Raw genomic sequence first — 12,729 nt, forward strand, 5'->3', positions numbered from 1 at the left:
GCTCCGGAAAACCTCAGCATTTGCGAGTAAGTAACGCGTTCATGTCACCGAGGCATTCTGTGAGCGTTTCAATTTAACAAATAGCAAAGTGTCCCAACTGCTCTAAGGCTTTGGGACACCCTGTGTTTATTAGGGACCTGCTTGGTGCAGGACCCTGGGCTAATTGATTCAATGACAAAAGCAAAACAAACAGCCTTGCCCTCAAAGAGCCTGTCTGTTATGGGAAAGAAAGCATACACCCGGAAAAGTAAATACAAAGGAATTTCAAGAGGGAGGGCGCACTAACAAGTGGAACCACCAGGGGACGCCACAGTGCACAGTATTGAGCCTAGGCTCTGTCCCCAGATCCTGACCAGCCAGGTGAAGCTGGGCAAAATAATCCCTTTTCCAAGCCTCAGTTTCCTCACCTGTAAAATGGAGACAATAACGGCAGGGTTGTTGTGAAGACCAAATGAGAATATCTGCAAAGCGCTTCGCAAACCTGAAATTGTTCTATAAATGCTCAACCACTTGGCGGAGGGGGACTAGGGCAACGTCTCTGTTAGAAAGTGAAAGCCCAGCTGTGCTCTGAAGGGGGATGAGGATTCTGTAGATGCATCACTTCCAACCTTTCCGACACAGAAGAAACCCGCAAAGGTGGGGATGGAAGGGCACGCGCCGGGAACAGTCAGCCCGGCATTTTGACTGAAAGGCTATGTACAGGAAATGGACTATAGGAAATGAGCCTAGAGGGGCGAGTGGGGGCCAGATTGGGGAGTTGGGGGGGGGTGGCTAACGGCCTTCTCTCGTCCACGCCACGTCTAAGCAGCAATATATCGTCTCTCCGATCGGTCCCTCCTTGCCACCGCTGCCCTAGAATCACAATCATATCACTCCTCTGTCCAGAATCGTCTTCTTCCCTCTTCCCAAACTCTTCCTCACTTTTGGAAATCGCTCCCTCCCTTCAAAGGCCCACTCAGATGGCGACTACTCCCCACCCAAAGCTTCCTTGCGCTCCTCACCTCCGGGGCGCCTCTCTCCCGTTCTCCCCCAGGTCTTAGAGCCTCTCTTTTCTCCACTCTTTGCTTTGCGTCGTTCCTAGGATCACTGCTGATATGTTCAAAGCACTCAGACACATCCACTCGTCTGAGCTTCGAAATAACCCTCTGAAGCAAGGTACGATAGGTAATACTCTCCCCATTTTACTGATGAGGAAATGGAGGCTCAGAGATGTAAGCCTTTGGCCACAGACAACAAATAGGTAAAATTTGAACTCAAGTCTTCCTGATTCCCAAACTAGTACTCTACTGGGTACAGAGAAAACAAAGTTTACTGCCTCTTTGTACTCCCAATGCCAACGTGATGGCTGGCATTGAGGAGTCACCTAATATTTCCTAACTTGTCCTGCAATAACCTGCCCCCTCCCCCACAGCAGCAGTAAAAGGATCCATCTATATTTAGAACCAGTATGTCCCTGGGAAGCTGCCCTCTCTAAGAACTGGGAAACAGGAGAGGCAGTATGGGGCCAGATAGCACTGTGGGAAAGCCCCCTTCCCTTGAATCACTAGAGAATTAGGTTCCAGCCCCACCATTGGCACTTCCCATATGTGGCAACAGGGACAAATCACTTCAGCTCTCTGAGGATCCTCAGCCTGGCCCTCTATGTCTCCCCATTAATGCAGAAATGATAATACCGTGGTGCAGGGACTTTTAAATTGAAGTCGAAACTAATCCTTAGGGGTCTGTAGTTTGATTTCAAGGGATCTGTGAGTATATGTGGGGGGAAATGACATTTTTGTTTTCACCAACTTCTAGCTGAAATTTCACATTTCCTTCTATTCTGAAACAAATGTAGGTGACAAACCGCAGTGGTATTAGCAGAACCTGTGACTTTGTCACCAATAGAAACCACAGAGGTTTTTGTATCTCATCATAGCTGTTGCAGATCTCAAAATATTGTTTACACTCAACACGACCTGCAGTTGAGGTTATGTGACCAGGGTCACACAGCTAGTAAGTGCTATGTGTTAGTTGCCCCCACACAGATTCTTATAAGAACAAATTACCCAGACCTCACATCGATAGCAGAGAACGTAAACAATTTCCTTAAAAGAGCCAGCATTGGGATATATCTTTGAAAACTCTGCAGCACTACACTTGGCCTCTCAAAGCAAGCAAGCCACTGCTCCTGGCCCATCAAGCCCCCCCAGGGGTGGAAGGTTGTGAGTCTGGTCTCTTCCCTCCTGTCCTGACACTCCCAGCAATAGGAGAAAGAAAAAAAAAGTTCCCTAGAGGGGCATCAACAGCTTGGCCCCACCCAGCTCAGGTTCAAGGAATTATGCCAGTCACTCATAACACATGCTAGGGAATCAGGTGACCAACTGCCACCTCGGGTGTCTCGGGCTTGACGCAGGAATTCCACAATCTCTTTGTTTCGAAAGAGGAGCAGCTGGGAATCTTAGACACCCTTCTCCCTGGCTCAGTCTGTCCTCCATTCTCCTGAAGAAAGAAACAAAGGGAGCCTTGATGGCTTCAATCTACAGCTGTTTACTGCCCTCCCCACCCCATTCTCCTTGGCTTCCTGTTAACCTTTGCCTCACCTTAACCTTACCAGTGTGTACCTTCTGGCATCATGAATCACTTCTATCCCAAGAAGGACCGCCAGGTAGGTGCATAGCGCTCAGTCCGGAAAGGGTCCTGCTAAAATACCCAACTGGGGAAATAATCATTTAGGAACTGCAGAACCTCATCCAAACTGGCATGCCTTCTACAATGAAAACGGGTTACAAAAGGTTATGTAGGTGCCCTCCAGGTAGAACTATGAAGTGATCTAGCCATTCTGGAAAGCAGACTGAGAGATAGCTCAGCTAGGTCTACACCCCAAAGAGATCAAAGAAAGAAGAAAAGGACGCCTCCAACACAAAAATGTTTACAGGAGCTTTTTTTGTATTGGCAAAGAACTGGAAACCAAGAGAAGGCACATCCACTGGGAAATAGTTGAACAAATTATGGATGTGAATATAATGGAATACTATTGTGCTGTAAAAAAAAAATTCAAAAGGAAAAGTTTCAGAGAAACCTTTGAAGACTTGTATGAATGGATATAGAATGAACAGAACCAGGAAAACAATTTTCATCATAAAATCAGTATTTAAAAGAAAAACAACTTTGAAAGACTCAAGCACTCTGATCAATGCAATGACCAATGACAGTTTCAGGGGAACAGTGCTGAAGCAGGTTACCCACATGCCATCAGAGAGGCGATGGACTCAAGGTACAGAAAGAGACAGACATTTTAAGACATGGGGAATATGCTTTGCTTGACTAGACACAGTTGTCACAAGACTTGTGTTTCTTTCTCTTCAAGTTGGAAAAGGGGAGGGAGGAAAGACAGGGTGGGGGGAGTGGGGGAAGCAATTGGTTCTCCATTAAAAGCAAACAAGGTCATTAAAACATTTTCTTTAATGCACAGAAGAGAACAGAAGGTAGGCTGGAATCAAACCTAACTAGTAGGACAGCTTTGAAAGTTACACGTTGAATTTATTCTATACTTGAAAATAGAAATAGAGCATTTAAGCATTCAGCAGGTGCCAGGCTTGTGAATGAGTAATGAGAATGCAAATATAAGAAGACAAGATGGTCCCTCCCCTCAAGGACAGATAACCTGTCTATGAGATCTGATAAGGGGGGGAGGGCAGGGTACCTGCATGGGGCCAAGGCAGAGAGTGAAGAAAGCAACAGTGGGTAAGATGAACATGTCTAGGGCCCCTCTTGAGAAGGAGATCCAAGTGGAGTCACCATACGGGAGAGGGGGCCTTCATGATGGAAGTTCCTCCATAGAATTAGCATGCAGCCGCTCTTCTCCACCCTGGAACTGTGACCCAGAAGGCAGAGGAAAGGAGAGACAGCATCAATGAATTTGTAGGTTGATATTGTCCAAGATCGATACATGGATACATACAGAGATGGACATCAGTAGAAATTGAGGGAGGTGGGGAGGAAGGAAGAGGGGAGAAAGTGATGGAGCCACATAATTATCTCTTCAATAAGCTTTGAAAGAGAGGGAAGAACTGGGCCTGGAATTGAGCAGAAGGAGAGGAGAGAGACAGCTGAATCCCATTTGGGAAATGGAGACATTTTCTACAAGCTCCCAGCAACTTCCTGTTCCAAAAAGACATCTTTCAGCACCAGCCTTCTCCCTGTGATGCCACATGACTTCAAAGCCCGGAACACCAAGATCTGTGGACAATCAGAATTCTCTATGACAGGCTGGGCAATGAAGCCACAGAAAGGGAACAGAAATGATGACATGTCACCACCCACTTCCAGATAAAAAGGGGAGAACGTGGACTGCCAGGAAAGAAAGGGCCTGCCTTGTGGCCCACTGGGGAAAACCCAGCTAGCCAGAGAGACAGGAAGTAGTAAGCACCTACCCTGTGCCAGGCACTAGGCTAAGTGCTTTACAATTATCATCTCATTTAATCCTCACAACAACCTTGGAAGGTTAGGTGCTGCTATGATTTCCATTTTTTACAGATGAGGAAACTGAGGCAGACAGAGATTAAGTGACCTGCCCAGGCTCAGACAGGTCCTTTGATTCCCAATTCAGCATTCTCAGCCATGGATTCAGGCCCCTCAAAAGACCATGAACAGGTATCTGTCTCCTGTTGCTTTCCTTGACCCTTTCTAGCAAAGTCAGGCAGCCTGAGTTCCTAAGCATTCTTGGCCAGGTCACTAATTCTGACTCTCTGGACCTCTATCTCCTCCTTGGGTAAGTGAGGGGGAGGATGGGGGGGGTGACAGTTGCTGGGGTCCTTCCAGCCCTAAATCTAGGCACTATAACTCTCTGAATGATTTTTCAGCGCATGATGCAAGTTTAGAGTGAATGAAAGTCTCTGGTCTGTTTTGTGGGGACCTCCCTGCTCCCTCCCTACTGATTTCAGACAAACTTCCTGGCCTGGCCTTGGAGCCAAGACAGTTTGTGCACATTATATTGTACAGCTGGGATTAGTGCACAGTTAAAAGGAAGCCCATTAGGCAGAAATTAACATTTATGGAAATAATAAATTATGTAAATGATCCTTTAGTGTGAGCTGTCAGCCCTAAAGAGCTCTGGCTTAAATAAATGCATTACTCACCAAAGCGGGGGAAGAAGACGATCCCTGGAGTACCCAGCCAACATTTTTAGCCAATGAGACTCAGGTTTAAAAAGGAGCATGAGATAAAGCTGCTTCACGCTGGTATCAAGTCCTAGAGGAGGGCAGATATTTGTATCTTGGATTATGTTCTTGTCTCTTGGAGGATTGTTCTAGATCGCAAGAAAGCCTAACAACATTGGAAGGAGGAGATCTGGGTTCAAATCTCACCTCATGGGATCCCAGGGCTACAGCTGCCCATCTAGTCCAATCCTTTCATTTTACAGACAGAGAAAATGAGGCCCGGGAAAGTGAAGCGGCTTACTTCTTAGATATTGCATGAACCCTGGGCAGATCGCTCAGCTTATCAGGCCCTCAGTTTCCCCATCTGTGAAATGGGAATAGTAACAACTACCCACTTCACAAGGATATTTCGAGGAAGGCACTTTACTAAGGTTCAAGCGCTTTACAAATGGATATTGTCTTTCCTGCCATCCTGTGGTTGTTGAGGTGTGTTGTAATTGTTATCATTATTGTTATTCCCAGGCTTCTCCCTAGTACAAAAGCTCATCTTTTTAATATCAACATTTTCTCAATATGATATATAACCATGAGCCATGGAATACTAGTCTTCAAAGGATTGAAGGTGAGGGTCACCCAAGAGGCAAAGGAGAGGTACATTATGAGCTTGAAGAGGCTGCAGTGCATTGCCCATGAGGAACTAATTATCCAGGAAAAAAGGTGTAAAAAGATGTCATCAGAGATACATGTGAGCTCAGGAAAGAGGAACTGGTCACTTGCTAACTGCAAAGATCAACAATGAACAGCTGGCATACCACAGACATCCATTCAATGTCAAGAGAATGAGAGGAAAGATGGATGGCCAGACATGGACAAGGTTGGGCAGGCATGGTTGGGCTGCCAGCTGGGTCATTAGAGGGATAAGCACATTGAGGAGATCTTAGATCTGCTTAGGTATTGGACTATTTGTGTGTGTGTGGGGGGGGGCAATCCGAGTTAAGTGACTTGCCCAGGGTCACACAGCCAGTAAGTGTCAAGTGTTTGAGGTCAGATTTGGACTCAGGTCCTCCCGTCTCCAAGGCCAGTGCTCTATCTATTGCCCCTGGACTATTTCTTTTTAAAAATGTTTTCCATTTAATGATGCCCCTCCCTCAGATTTGCTTCTTTCTTTCGTGTGATTAGCAGATTAAACAGGTCCTTTGTAGTAACCGAAGTCAATGAGAAAATGGGATTTTATTTACAGAAATTCACCTTGAGGCATAGGCTGTCAAGGTGGAAAAGATCTCAGGAATGCATCCATTCCATAAATTGAGGCACACCTGTATGTATTTCTGAGAAAAGGCTGGATGACTCATGAGACAGTTATTAAGACACAGAAGCTCCCACCCACCCACCCCTACCCGACTTAACCAAGAGCACTAGGAGACAGCAGAGAAACAAGCAAAAAAAAAAAAAGGGCTCCACTCCTGTTCCAAAAACCTGCGGTAAGGAACTCTCTCCTCTTTGATGGAGTTGAATGCCCTGGCCTGCATAAGGGGTGGGGCCAGGCTGGTGGGAGAGGAAGATGGGAAGATGGACCAAGCCAATCCCCACTTCTGGTTGCTGGAAGAAAAGGCTCTGGGAAGAAGCCAGCATGAGTGGGGATGTCCTTATCCCCATCTTGTTACACTAGACTCTCTCTTGGTTGAGCCAAGTTATCTCACTCCCAGTGGGAGAGCTCCTTTACTCTGTAGAGTCTGGTACATACTCTCCTTCGTAGACCTTCTCTGAATTCTGTTTTGCTACTGAGTTGGATAAATGGGTTTTCTTTTCTATTCACTGTGTGTATTCATTGTGGAGCTGGTATTAAGTGGGAAAGTGGTCAAGCCTTGGATATAGAGTCTGGGGCCTCCTCCTTCCCCGCAAATGCAAATACTAATGACAGCAGTCAGAAGTTACATTGAACCCGATCACCCTGCCTAGATTAATGATATTTAAGGGAGCAGATAGATGTGGTTTCATCCCAGTAGTCCTTCTCTCTGAGGAGAGCAGAGGGGTCTCTGGCTCCAACTTCCCACCTCTCCTTCTGGTGGGAATGAAAGTCTCCCTTGGAGAAGAGGCTAAGGATATCAATTCCGCCTCAATTCTAGCCTTACCATGACAGGCCTCGCTATGTGTGGGCCCTTCTCATTACACGTAGGGCCTTGCTGGCTACAGAAGTTTGAAGAACTGATTTCCAGTTTGGGCTTCATGGCTTATAAGCTGGATGCTCTTGAAGAAGTCAAAAGAGGTTCCCTCTACCCTCTGATGGAGGCAGGCTCAAGGGCATAGGGAAGGGATAAGAAGGGATTGTCAAGAACAAAGGTGGGGCTGACCTGATCATGCAGACTCCTTGAGAGGCAGCTAGGCAGTGCAGTAGATAACAGTGCCAGCCCTGCAGTCAGGAGGACCTGAGTTCAAATCTGGCCTCAGACACTTGTGGCCTCAGACACTTGACATTTACTAGCTGTGTCACTCTGGGCAAGTCACTTAACCCCATTGCCTAGCCAAAATAAGTAAATAAATAGACTCATTGAAAACAAACTGGTGTTCTCTGTGCCCCAGACTGTGGGCAGCTCACAACACTTTTCAGGAAACCCACACAACACAGGGGAATTAGGTAGCACCCACAAACCACAGACATCCTACCATGCCACTGAAAGGTCTCCCCAGCTCACCATCCCTTCTTGCTAAACAGACAGCTTTGCAGGAAGGGTAGAATAGGTCTGCCTAACAAGCCTCAGTCCTGAAGGTCTTCCTCTCTCTCCTCTTGGCTGCCACCTACAAGCCAACATGGGGTGGGAAAGAGGCAAGTGCCTGGTGCTAACAATGCCTCAGGGCCATTCCCTGCTGACACCAATTATTGTCCCCCCAGTTCAATTCCCTAATGCCCTAAATCTGAGAGAAAAGAACAGGTAAGAACGTCAGGATAAAGGAAGAAAAGGAGCATTCATTGTGGGAGTATACTACAGGACACTGAGCCCAATGAGGACTATGGATGCTGCTTTCCTAGTTCAACACTGTGACTTTATCAGTGTAATGTAAGTTATAAACTAATGACAGTGAGGTTCTTGTTTCCATCCTCTCATAAATACCAATTCAATTCAATAAACATTCATTTCAAACTCCTGATATGTTCACATCTATGAATGGAAGGGATAAATGAACGTGGGAAAATATGAAAAAAAGGTCCCTGCCCTCAGAGGTGCTAAGTCCTACTCCACAAATATCTAACCAATATGCTACAGGCCTTCTTCTAACTCAGGGGTCCTTAACTGGGATCCATCAACTCCTGAGGGGTATGTGAATCAATGTTAAGGGGTCCATGAAGTTGTATGGGAAAAAAATGCATATTTATTTTTGTTGATCTCTAACTGAAATTTAGAATTTCCTTCAGTTATTTAAAAACATGATTCTGAGAAGGAGTCCATGAGCTTTTCCAGACTCTATGGCCTAAAAGAGGGGAGGAAGCCACTCTCTGGGTCTTTGAACATTTCATGCATCATCCAGGCTGTTCATCTCTCATGGCTTGCTCTTAAATGACTGGCCTGTCACCTTATATCATGAGCTGTATCTTTGAAGATGCCACTTATATGTGCAAGTACTCCTTGCTAATATCCTGCAGTCCGCCCATACTCACCATGTATCTTTCCATGGGCCTTGCGGTCCCCTGATATTTTGATGCTTTGGGAATTGTCATGTTTCGTCATTCATTGCCATGTGGAATCACTAGCAGAATATAGGCTCTTAAAAAGATGGTTATAAGGTTGACAAGTATCACAGAAGACAACAGGCAGTTTCTCAAAAGCAATCCAGGTCCTTTCCTTCTTGGTCAGCCCTGGCCAGCCCGTCTTCCCTGTGCAGTGTCCATCCCAGGCACATCTCTCTAGATACATACCTGTGTATATTGCTGTAGTTATACAGCTGATGACCCAAGCAACACAAAGTCATCTGTGATCAGGAGCCAGCTGTAAGGAGGCCCTCTTCTATTTGAACTCATGCTGAGCATCCTTCATGGAAACTGGAGGACATGTGTGGCGAGCAGACATCTTCCATGCAGCTAAATGGTACAACAGATAGAGTGCTGGGCCTGGAGTCAGGAAGACCTGAGTTCAGATCCAGTCACAGACACTTTCCAGCTTTGTCATCCTGGGCAAGTCACTTAACCGCTGTTTGCCTCAGTTTCCTCATCTGTAATATGGACATACCTCCTGGATAATGTTTGTAAAACACTTAGTGCAGTACTTGGTACAGAGTAGGTGCTATTATAAATGCTCGTTGCCTTCTTCTCTCCTCACCCCCATGCTTGGTATGAGTCATCAGATCAACGTACAAAATTATCTCTAGCACATGATGAATGCACGAAATTCAAAAGGAAATGCATAAAGACTTGTTTAAGCTAATCAAAGAGAAGAACACGTCGTGAAAATCAATATACACAGTGGCCACAATAATGTAAAAGGAAGGTTCTAGAAGACTTCAGAATGTAATGTAATGTAATGTAATGTAATGTAATGTAATGTAATGTAATGACTAACCTAGATTTCAGAGAACTGGTAACAAAACATAGTTCCCTCCCTCTGGTGGTGGGGTGGAAGACAACAGGTGATACATGTGGTATGCCCTGCCAGCCATGTGCTAGCTAACCACTTTTCTTTGTTGAAAGGGAGGGTTCTCTGCGGGGCAAGGGAGAGGTCATGGGAAGTGACAGTGATTTTTAAAACAACAGGAAGAAAGCACCAATAAAACTTTTTTTTAAGAAAAATTTTCTAGGATCCACCAAATGGAGTCAGCACGCTCTCTGATCCTCGGTGACTTTCACATGGGCAGAGAAAAGATTTATGAAAAATAGGATGGAAAATATAGTGAAGGATTTAGAAACAGAAGAGGCCAATGACTTGTTGCTTACTTGGATGCCTCCTACCTGGGTAGGACAAACACAGTCTTTAAGAAGAGAACTAGGAAGCTCTGGACACAGCCAAGCCCAAAATGTAGCATCAAAAGAAAACAGAAAAAGAAACTGACCCTATCTTAATAGACAGGAAATGATGGGTTACAGACATGAGAATTATTTCAGAAGCAGCTCCCCTTGTGCAATCAGACCATTAAAAAACAAAAAACAAAGATCCAAATCAACATGAAATTAAAAGAAAGACTGAAGATGAGAAAACACTGTGTGTAATTATGGCTGCCGCACCCCAGCTTCTCTAAACAAATTGTTGACTCTGAAAAATATGAAGTGGATAAAAGCAAAGACATTGACTTTATCACTCAGTTTAGCTGGACCTCAATTTCATCATCTGTAAGATGAAAGGGTTAAACTAGATAATCTCTAAGGTCCCACCCAGCTCTCGAGTCTGCAATCCTGGATTTGTCATTTCTTTTTTTTTTTTTTAGGCAATTGGGGTTAAGTGACTTGCCCAAGGTCACACAGCTAGTAAGTGTCAAGTGTCTGAGGCTAGATTTGAACTTGGGTCCTCCTGACTTTAGGGCTAGTGTTCTATCCACTGAGCCACCTAGCTGCCCCAGGACTTGTCATTTCTTAAAGAAATTTAATCAATTGTAAGGTGGTAGCCATGATAAAGAGGCCGAAAGAACCCAGAAATCACCGCAGACAACAAACGTTTGATTTCCTTGCTGGGCAGAGAGATGACTCAGTCTCGGGTTCCAGTAGTTTACACAGTAAAGTCATTGGCAAAACATCTGGTCCAAGCCCACAGTTTACAGAAGAAGATGCATTTGGGAAGAGTTTCTGGATCAGACGAAATAAATACTTGGAGAAATTTGTATTACAGGTTGAATACCTCTTAAAACACCCAAGAGCCAGTTTTCAGGTATGGCAAAGAGACGAAGATTTCAAAAAGACAGAAAGTGAAATCCCCAGAATGCCACAATCCAGAAAGGGCAACCGAGAACGCGTCAGCCACTCTCAACACCTATGCTGACTTTTCTTCTGTGGAATCCTTACGAGAAGAGAATCTGCACGTGTTGAAGTGTCTGAGAAAAATGGGAAAAGAAATGACAGGCTTCAGCGAAGGATTTGCCCAGTTCAATATGTCTTCAGTGGCAGAGGCAGAGAATACAAGATCCCACTGGACTTTTTCATTTATTATTACTTGTGTAAAAAGCATTTCACTTTGTTGAGCAAAACACAGCCTTTGGGCTTTCTCCTCCAACAAGTGGTCTCCCCTGCACCAGTTAAAATAATGCAAGATTCCTTGACAGATGCTACTATGGGAACAACTTTGTTCAGTCTTTCCAGGTGACCACAGGAAGCCCAAAATGGGGAGTTGCAATGCGCTCATGCTACTGTCCTGGAGGATGTCTAAGATAGAAACCAAGCACAAGAACAATTCCTCCCAGATGGTGAGAAGCTCCCAGAAATGTCTGCTTGCAGCCAATAGTGCACTACAACTAGATTCCTATTAGTGCAAGTGCTGAATTTCCCTTGACATGGTCTGGTTATTCGAATAGGCATTGCCTCATTCCATTGGGCTGGAACCAAAGACCATAGTTTACGTAATTATAACTTCCAAGAGGGGGAATTCAAAGGCATTCAACCACTTCAAAGGATTCATTATCACCACTAATCTGGACCTAGTTGGTAATTGCACCATGCCTCAGAACTCTGCAGTATCTTTGTTTTTTTAACTTGACAAAAGGTATTTATTTCTAACACATTTTTAGAAACTTTATTTTTGACTGGACTCAGATTTTTGAGGTGGAGGCTCTCAGGGAAGACAGTCGACGTCTCTTAGCAATCTGTTCCTGTTGTTTTTCTTTAGCCTCCTTCATTCTCTTGGCCAAAAGCTTGGCATATTCTGCTGCTTCTTCCTTGTTCTTCTGGGTACGCTGCTTCTTCAAAGCAATGTGTCTACGTTTGTGCTGCAAAACTCGGGGAGTCACCAGCTGCTGAATTTTAGGAGCCTTGGTCCTGGGTTTCTTACCTTCCTTGCTGAGCAGGGCTTTCTCACAACATACTGCCGGACATCATCTTCTTTGGACAAGTTGAAAAGTTTGCAGATTCTGCTAGTTCTTTTGGGCCCCAGGCGATGAGGCACAGTTATATCTGTCAGTCCTGGTATATCTTTCTCACCTTTCTTCACAATAATCAAGTTGAGGATGCTCAGGTTGGCATCCACAATGCAGCCCCTAACAGATTTACATTTTCTTTCTCCAGGTCTTCTAGGGCGATAGCAAGAATGGCCCTTACTGAGCAGCAGGCAGACACGTCCATGAGCCAAAACATCCTGCTTCATGGGGAAACCTTGTTTGTCATTCCCACCACTGATACGCACCACATAACCCTTCCATCCTTCACCCAGAGCATCAGCAGAAACTTCAGTGGCCATCTGTTTCTCATAAAAGGTCCGTAGCTTTCTCTCATCATCAACTTCAATGAGTTTCTGATAGCCAGTGGCTGGGAAAGAGATGTTGAGCTTCATCTTTGCACAGCTGCCACGGGAAAGAGCAACTCTGCAGTATCTTGACAGAAGCAATGGGCCTGGAGCAGGAGTTCAAATTCTACCTGGTACACTTACTCTAACTCTGTGACCCTGGGAAAGTCACTTAACTA

General features: G+C 45.1%; 1 pseudogene; it reads right to left on the reverse strand.

The window, feature by feature from the left end:
- Positions 1–11,800: 11,800 nt before the first annotated feature.
- Positions 11,801–12,608, reverse strand: LOC110197146 (small ribosomal subunit protein eS6 pseudogene; annotated as a pseudogene).
- Between the last annotated feature and the right edge of the window lie 121 nt (positions 12,609–12,729).

The sequence above is a fragment of the Phascolarctos cinereus genome, unplaced genomic scaffold (genome assembly GCF_003287225.1).
Source record: "Phascolarctos cinereus isolate Bilbo 61053 unplaced genomic scaffold, phaCin_HiC Scaffold_9;HRSCAF=440, whole genome shotgun sequence".
Taxonomy (NCBI): Eukaryota; Metazoa; Chordata; class Mammalia; order Diprotodontia; family Phascolarctidae; genus Phascolarctos; species Phascolarctos cinereus.